The sequence below is a fragment of the Belonocnema kinseyi genome, chromosome 5, assembly GCF_010883055.1.
Source record: "Belonocnema kinseyi isolate 2016_QV_RU_SX_M_011 chromosome 5, B_treatae_v1, whole genome shotgun sequence".
Taxonomy (NCBI): domain Eukaryota; kingdom Metazoa; phylum Arthropoda; class Insecta; order Hymenoptera; family Cynipidae; genus Belonocnema; species Belonocnema kinseyi.
Genome location: NC_046661.1, coordinates 60,773,336 through 60,782,306, shown reverse-complemented (window position 1 = coordinate 60,782,306; position 8,971 = coordinate 60,773,336). Strand labels below are relative to the sequence as shown.

General features: G+C 30.6%; 1 protein-coding gene across 1 annotated transcript in view; it reads left to right on the top strand.

Moving 5' to 3' along the window:
* The window catches only part of LOC117173502 (probable tubulin polyglutamylase TTLL1), a 491,055-nt gene that overhangs the window by 65,106 nt on the left and 416,978 nt on the right, over positions 1-8,971 (top strand). The gene's annotated exons all lie outside the window — the stretch shown is intronic.

The following is an 8,971-nucleotide window of genomic DNA, read 5'->3' as shown; positions in this document are numbered from 1 at the left end:
GAGTATTACCTTCAAGTTATGCGCCGTTTGCGAGAGGCGATACGCAAAAAACGTCCGGAACTTTGGAAAAACAATTCGTGGCTTTTGCATCACGATAACGCATCTGCTCATGCATCGTTGCTTGTGAAAGATTTTGTGACCAAAAACAGCACCATAGTCATGCTTCAGCCTTCATATTCAACGGATTTGCCCCCCGGTTATGTTTTTCTTTTCCCAAAACTGAAGAGACCCATGAAAGGACATCGATTTTCAACGATTGAGGAAATAAAAACTGCATCGCTGAAAGAACTCAAGGCTATACCACAAAATGATTATTAGAAGTGCTTTAATGATTGGAAAAAGCGTTGGCACAAGTGTGTTATATCTGAGGGGGATTACTTTGAAGGGGACAACATTAATATTGAGGAATAAATGGATATTTTTTGAGAAAACCATAAGGTCACCTTATTTTTTGAACACACCTGGTATTAGGTTGTATAATTATTGCTGTAATTCGATGTTCATGGTGTAAAAAATCACTATGTTTCAAACATTTTTTTGAAGAGTATCACTATTGTTCAAAGTTTGAAGAAAAAATCTTTGTTGAGGGGTAGATACCCTCTTCAATGCTGTTTATCTCTTAAAAGTACCTAAATACCTTTATCCTCTTTTTTGTATGCAACATGTATTTTTTCGGATTTTTTTTTGCTGAATTTTAGACTTATTTTGCTATTTTACACAAAATTAGGGGATGGTTTACCCCGGGTAATTTTTTGTTCATGTTGGATGGACTCCATTTTACTTACATCGTTATAAAACAATTTTTTTATGTATAGAAAGTATGTATCATCATAGACAAAAAATTAAAAGTGTTAAGGGCTAGTTACTCCTATTAGTTGAATTTTTTTTGGCGAAACGCGTCAACTTTATTGGCGTACCTTAAAATTAAACAAACTTTGAAAATAATTCGCACAAGATTTAATTAGAAAGGTTAATAATGCGAAACAATTTAGGGGTAATTACACTCTTCAGGTTTGTTTTTGGACTAGGAGCGAAGCGTCGTTCGCCCTTTTCTTTTCTCGAGCTAAAGAGTCTCGGAAGGCAGGTCAGCCTCTTCTCTCTGCAGTCCTCGAGTAGAGTAACTTAACTTGGTGTCACGAGTTTCGTTGTGGGCAGAAGAGAAGTGATCTCGGTGAGTCTCCTATCGGAATGTTTGAGCAACTAGTGGCGAGCAGTGGTGCTCGACTTTGCCTACGTGAAGAAAAGGGAAACAGGGTGAACCTCGAACCCTTGAAATGCGCAACGCGAAATTCGAAGGCGCGCTTCTTGGTTGCCGGGAGAACTGGCAGCGAGACTGGACGCTACTTGAATCCTCTGCATTGAAGAAGCTCGCCGCGAGCCTTGCCGAGAACAGTGGCATAGTCAGGGGCGGAGTTTGGGCCCGCAAATAAAGATCCTGGCTATGTCGCTGGCCGAGAAAATTCCACAATAATTTTTTTAAACATTTTATTCCAAGTTACCAGTATCTTTGTACTGACATGAAATAATGAAGAACATCCATCATTAAACAAAATGTAATAATTTTCTATTAAATCCTTTCATTTTTAAATCCTATTTAACGTCGAATAATCAAATTCATGCAAACTTATGTTAAAAAAATTAAAAAGTAAGAATCCAAGGACCATATTTGGACCAATAAAAACAAACCAAAACAAAAAATCCTATTGTTATCTGAAAAATACCAAAAAACAAAATTTCAGACAAAAATAAAAAAGAGGAAAGAAAAATGAGAAGGCAACCAACCACATCCCCTTCCTTCTTTTTTTCTTTTTTTGAAGGTTATTTTATTGTAATTTGATGATAATAAAAATAAAAAAGAGGAAAGAAAGTCCTTGGCCTCTTGTCTTTTGTAACAGGAATTTGCCTCAAAAAATTTAATTTTAATCCGACAAAAGCGAATATTGCAACAAAACAATTACATTTCCAAGCAAAGTGATGATTCTTTAACGAAGAAGATTTATTTTCATTTAATTTAAGTTTAATTTTTCATATAATTCAGTTGTGAACGTTCATATAAATGAAATAAAAAAAATATTTTTCTAATTTTTGTTTTCCTTAAATCAATGTGAAGGCCAAAAAATAATATTTTACCGGCAAGGATTGTCGAATATAAATGTTTTTAAACAGTTACCTGCGCTTACACATCACCCATTATTCAAACGTACTTTGTTAAAGTTTGATTGTCGATATTTAACAAAATAGAAACGTCCAGAATTCTCTTTCCTAACTTCACGAATTATGAAGTTGGTGGGAATGTTTAGCAAAACCCCTAAAACCCACCATTACTATATCCACACCTGAAATGTCAACAATGACCAGTTTGATTGTCGATATTTGAAAATATACAAACATAAAAAATCCGCTTTTTCTATCCTACGAATGATGGAGTCAGTGAGAATGTTTGGCAGGACCTCTAAAAAACCACCCTTACCATACCCACATCTACAATGTTCAAAATTACAAGTTTGATTGTCGATATTTGAAAATATAAAAACGTTAAAAATCCTCTTTTTACATTCTCATTCATACTGAGAAGGTATTAGATTTATTCGAAAAATGACTTTCGCGAATTTAATCAAATGTCCACGTTCGCTAACCAGCCATTTCTGATAACAATGCAAAAAGTTAAAGCTTTTTCAAAATTTTTGAGATCACTTTCTTCAAAAATTCAAAATTCTATCGACAGGTATTTATAGCACACAAAAATATGCACATATTATCCCTATGGATTGTTAATATAAAATCAAAATTACAAAAGTTATCGCATTTTCAAAATACAAAAAACCAAACGAAAATGGACATTTTAAGTGAAAAAAAGCGTGATATGGAAAAACGTGGAGAAGAGAAAAACGTTATTTTTCCAAGGCCCTACATTATTCTTTTATTAGCTTTTTGAATTTTGTTGAAAAAAGTCGAAAAATCAAATGTTACGATTAAAACAAAATCTACTCGTCCTATCGAAAAATAATTAATAATAATTTTTTAGATCTTTTTAGGCGAACAACTTTTTTCTGGTAATTGAAGTTGATACCTTGTGTCGTTTTTTGAAACAAATTTAATATTTTTATTCAGAATGTTATTTTTTACGAGTAAAGCATAAACTAACTCTCCTATCAAAAACTACAGCACTTTTTTGGATGCACAAGTTTTGTCTCATTTTTTCTCGTAGCTTATATCGAAAAGTGATTCATTCTTAAGTTGTAGTTCTTTCCAGGGCGCGCAATTTAAGCTGTTTCATTCTTTTCGTATCTTGCATAGATTGACCAAAAAATGGAATTTTTGGATTTTTCATTATTTTTGGTACGATCAAATTTGGAGAGTTCAACTTCTCGACCAAATTAAAAAAGTTGTTATCACAGTCCTATAGGGCTTTCAAAAAGCGCGGTTTTTCTTCTCTTGACTTTTTTTCAAATCATGCGTTTTTTGGCTTAAAATGTTCATGTCAGTTTGTTTTTTTGGATTTTGAAAATGCTCTAACTCTGATCATTTTCTTTTTATAAAAAAGTCATAGTGATAAATTGTTTGAGTTTCTGAGTGCTATGAACAACCGTACATAGAATTTTTAAATCTTGAAAACATGTGGTTTTAAAAATTTGTTGTACGATCAAATTTTGAATTTTCAACTTTTTGACCAAATTGAAAAAGTTGTTTTCATAATCTTGTAGGGCTTTCAAAAAGCAACGTTTTTCTTTTTCAGACTTTTTTTCGTGTCATGCGTTGTTTGGCTTAAATTTTTTATTTTAGTTTGTTTTTCTGGATTTTGAAAATGCTATAACTCTAGTAATTTTTGATTTTTCAAAAAAAGTTATTAGGATAAATTGTTAAATTTTTCGAATTATATAAATAGCCGTTAAGAGAATTTCTAAATTTTTAAAAAAGTGGTTTAAAAAATATTAAAAATGTGCCAACTCTTTGAATTTCCATCCAAAATGGCTGGCCAACGAACTTGACCTTTAGTTTAGGATACTGAACGAGTATACCAAAGGGCGATCTAATAGATTAATTTTTTCAAGAGTTATTGTGTTCACAGACAGACAGTCATACATACATACAGAAATACAGACCTACAGACATACAGACAGACACATTCGTAAAAACCTGTTTTCCGCGTTCAAGGAGTCTCAAAACATAGACATTTGACAAAAACTGGGGGGGGGGGGTCAAATTTTGCACAAATGTAATACCTTCTCTGATGAGAATGTAAAAATGAATTGCATTCTCATCCACAATGAGAAGGTATTAGTTTTATACGAAAAATGACTTTCGCGAATTTCATCAAATCGCGATGTTTTGAGGCTCCCTGAGTCAGAAAAACAAGTTTTTACGTCGGTGTCTGTCTGCCCGGCATGGTCGTTGCTGATAAAATTTTATATAACAACTCAATAAGTTAAAACAAAGCAAAATACGGAAAGAGATACAACGACAAAAATTGTGCAACTAAAAGAGATTTACGAATTTGTCATGAATTTCTTTTTTTATAGGATGAGTAGTTTTTGTTTTCTTGATGAAAAACAAAATTGAGAATCAAAAAATTAAATTGTGTGCAAACGATACAAGCTACGAGAATAAATAAGACAACATTTGTTCAACGAACAAGGGTTAACAAATTTTTTACGAATTTTTAAATTTTTTCGACATGAAGCGTAATTTTTCTTTAATCGTAAAAAACAAGATTAAACATAAAAAATCGACGTATAAACAAGGCAATAAGAATCAGTATGTTTTAATTTTCATGCATATTATAAATTGTAATGATATCAATTTATTGGAATGTTACATGTTTTAGCTCAGCTAAGAATATAATTTAATGTGAAATTAGAAACGAATATTAAAGTAATCACGATAAATACAATTTGTACTTTATTTTGGAATGTCTTAATAAGCAATCCCAGGCAGAGTTACATAAAAAAGTATTATATTTAATATAAAAGTGTTGAGCATAATGAAGAAAAGTTGTTTTTTTTGTGCAAAAAGTGGAGTTGGTTTTTACGAATAGAACAGAACATGAGGAAAGTAACGTATCTCTCCTTTTTACCCGAGTTGAATTTTAGGCCCTACTATGAAGCCGTTCTCCTACCTTCGTAGGGGCTGGAAGCTATAAAGTAGGTTCTATATAAGCCGAAATTTCACGTTTAGCGTCAAAGTAATTTCTGTATTTAAGATAAATCAGAACCTCTTTAAAACCTCAAACTATTATTGTAGGACTTGTGGCATCAAAACATGTTCTCTATAATCTCACACCAATATGGATGAACATAAACAAGCTTTGTTATTGATCAGAAAAAAATAAAATAATATCAGTGATATAAATGTCAAGGATATTCGCAGTTATTTTTTTATACATATTGTTAATAGAATTTGTTGATTATGAGTCTAAAGCATAGTGCACTGAAAAAAATAACGCCCTAATCGATTCAGCTATAACGGAACGCATTAGGATGTCTTCTATAAAAATCATTAGCATTTGTCCAGTAGTGCATGGTCCAAAATATTTTAAAATCCAAAACAATTATTTGAATAATTACTTTTTTTTAACTTTCTGTGTCGTTAAATATTTGAAGCGATTTTGAAAGAGTTCACTATATATTCACAGCGAATAAAACTGTTAAAAATGAAATCGAAATCAATATCATTTTGATATGCAACACAAATTATGTCGAATTCAAGAGCATTTTGATCGGCCGCAGCGAATGATCGACTTTTGAGATCATAATGATCTGATTCGGGATCACGTATGAACTCAAACCAAGATGGCTGGCGTTCTGAGAATATAGTTGTGTCTTGCGTGCGGTTAGATACCATTTTTAGGTAATTTCTTTATGATACCAGTAGCAGGAATTGGCGGCTATTCTGTTTACTCTGTCTAATGAACCAAAAAATAAGATCAAATTGATCCGAATGGATAGATAGATCATTATGATGTTGAAAGTCAAATGATCATTAGAGCAAAATGCTCCGCAACAAAATTGATCCCTTTTTGTTACTGTGTTGGTTCTGTTTTTTAGAAGTATTCTACGATATACGTTTTAAAAGAATTTTGAGCTACTTATTTGAATTTGATCCAGTGATAAAAAGAGATATTTCGGGTTTCACTCGTGCAAAACAATTCGTAGTTTTTTACACGAGTGAAACCCGAAATATCTCTTTTTTATCAAAATGAATCATCGTCAAAGCATAAAATCTATTGATCCTGTGTTATTTATTGCTTAAATGAATACAATGTCAAACTTCATGATTTCAATAAAGATATCTTTTTATCTCTTTATTAAAAGAAGATTTTAATAAAGCCCTTCAGCATCATAATTAATCCAATTATAATGAAAAATAAAAATATTGAGTTCCAGATTCAATCTAATATTCATCAGGAAATAAGTTTATATTGACAATGATAGTACTGGTTTCATACCCAATTGTCTCGTCGTCTCAAAATTCGAGATGAGTAGTCAATTATTTTGCATACATTTGGCTGTTCTTATTAATAAATAAATAATTTAACAAAATTAAAACAGTTAATATTTTCTAAGAAAAAGAAATGCTGTTTCCTCGTAAATCAAGTGGTAGACACGTTAATAGTAATATTCCTCTAAAAAAATGTTTAGGAAACTCTTAATTATTAATTTTTAGTAACAAAAATGACCAAACCATTGGAAAAGTTGTACTGTTCCTTGGAAAAAAATGATTTTCTCCACAATATCATGTTGCAAATAAATTAAGCGTAATACTGTAAGAAAAATATAATGACAATCCGTGAATATAATTATAATTATTAAATATATATATTTCACTATATTCTTTATTCTTATAATATTTTATTCTTATAATTTCTTGTTATTCTCAATCACCTACGTGACTGTTTAATTCACAAACTTTAATTAATTATTGATAAAAATGTTTATAATTACTTAATAATCGACAATATTTAGTAATTTTCCATGATGAATATCATTCTCATATAATTATTATTGGTAAGGAAAAACCTTATTTAATCGACTTCTTCCAGATTTATTCCAAATAGTCTGAAAGAAGTCGATTAAATAAAGTTTTTCCTTACCAATAATAATTAGCTGTTTCCCAGACGTTAAATTAAAAAATTTTACATCCCTAAATTCTTTACATATTCTCATACAAATTTTCAGCATTTTCAGTTAAAACAAAATATTCTTCTGTGATTAGGCATTGCAAAGAAGTATTGATTTATACATAAATAATTAATGACAATTAGGTTAAATCTTAAATTACATATTTTTGTTAATGAACTGTGCATTCAGTAATTATGATGACCAATGAGTTCAATTAACCTAACTAAAAAATAATTTTTATTTTATTTTCATGAAGTTTGAACATTGTAGGCTCAAAATATTCAATGTAGGTTCATTATTAAAGGTAAGGTTAAACAGCATTAAAGTAGGGTCTGGAGTTATAAAAATGTAGGCTCTAAAGATTCAAAGTAGCTTCAGAGAGGTGTTACAGCTTCAAAGTAGGTTCTAATGTTTCATTTTCTAGGAGTTAAAAGTTTAAAGCAGGGGATATAAGTTTAAATAGCGTCAAAGCAGGTTCTAATAAGGAGCTGCAACTGCAAACTAGGGTCAAAATTTCGATTCGGGCACTTTTTTCCATAGAACGCTTTAATTGGCTTTACATGTCTCTTTTCGTTTGTTTTTTCGGCATTTTGAAAACGCTACAAGTTTGGTAATTTTTCTTCTATAACAAAAAGTCAAAGGGATACATTTTTCGTATTTTTTTTACCATAAATAGCTGTCGATAGAATTTTTCAATCTTGGAAAAAGGTGTTATCAAAAATTTTGACAAACCTCTTTTTGAATTTTGATAAAAAGTTGTTGGTTAACGAACCTGATCTGTTTTTTTGGTGCCTAAAACTGTGTGCCATAGCAAAGTCTAATCCGACCAGTCTTTTGAAAGTTGTACAGTATATAGATCAGGACAACAACATCAACAATAACGACTATCATGATTAAACTAATATGATGGAGAAAATGGCCATATTTCCTATTTGACGTTCCCGGTGCTCGTCAATAACACGAAAATGGTTGAAATCGCCAAGTGGCATAGATTAACATTAGTTAAAGTAGAGATCCTCTAAAGAGAGTTGAGACAGTTTCCCCCCTCCAATAGTCGCCACTGTACCGGAACTTTGATATTTTTTCCATGGGGCACGAAAAGTTTGAACAGTTTTGTTTTTTATTAATTCTTTTGTTTATTAAAATTTTTAAGTATATGTTTTTCAAAGTGAATATTATTTTCCCCTAACCTCAATAACTAACCTTCCCAATATTTAATAATGTTCTTGTTTGAGTATTGTCTTTATTCTGTATTAAATCCTCTTAAAAATAAATTTGTTACTTGAAGATAGCGTTAATTTTCCAAGAAATACTAAATTTTTGGACAAGAAAAAAGAATTATCAGCTGAATTTTTAGCCAAATATTTCAAATATGAAATAAAAAGTCGAATATTATGCCAAATAATTGAGTTTTAAACCAATTATTTTCAAGAAAATAGTTAATTTTTTTATAAAATAGGTGTATTTTGAACTGACATAATTAAGTTTCCAGTAAAAAATTTATTTTTAACTAAATAGTTTAATTTAAAAAAAAAATTGAATTTGAAAGAATTTGGTTGACTTTTTCATCTATCTTTTCTCCCATTATTATTTCTTATCTCCAATCGGCCGGAATCAGGTAGTTTTGAAGTCTGGTTTTGTAATTGTGAATCTTTTTCATGCTCATTTAGCATAGAATTATTTATGAAAAAATATATTTCTCTTTAGTCTTAAATGAAAAGTAATAACATTTCGAGCTGAATAGATGAAATTTGAACTAGCTAAATTTATAAATCACTTAGCGTGTGACGCAATGCCATCTAATGAAATGTATATTCTGCTTAGTGGCGGATCCAGGGGAGCTTTTTAGACCC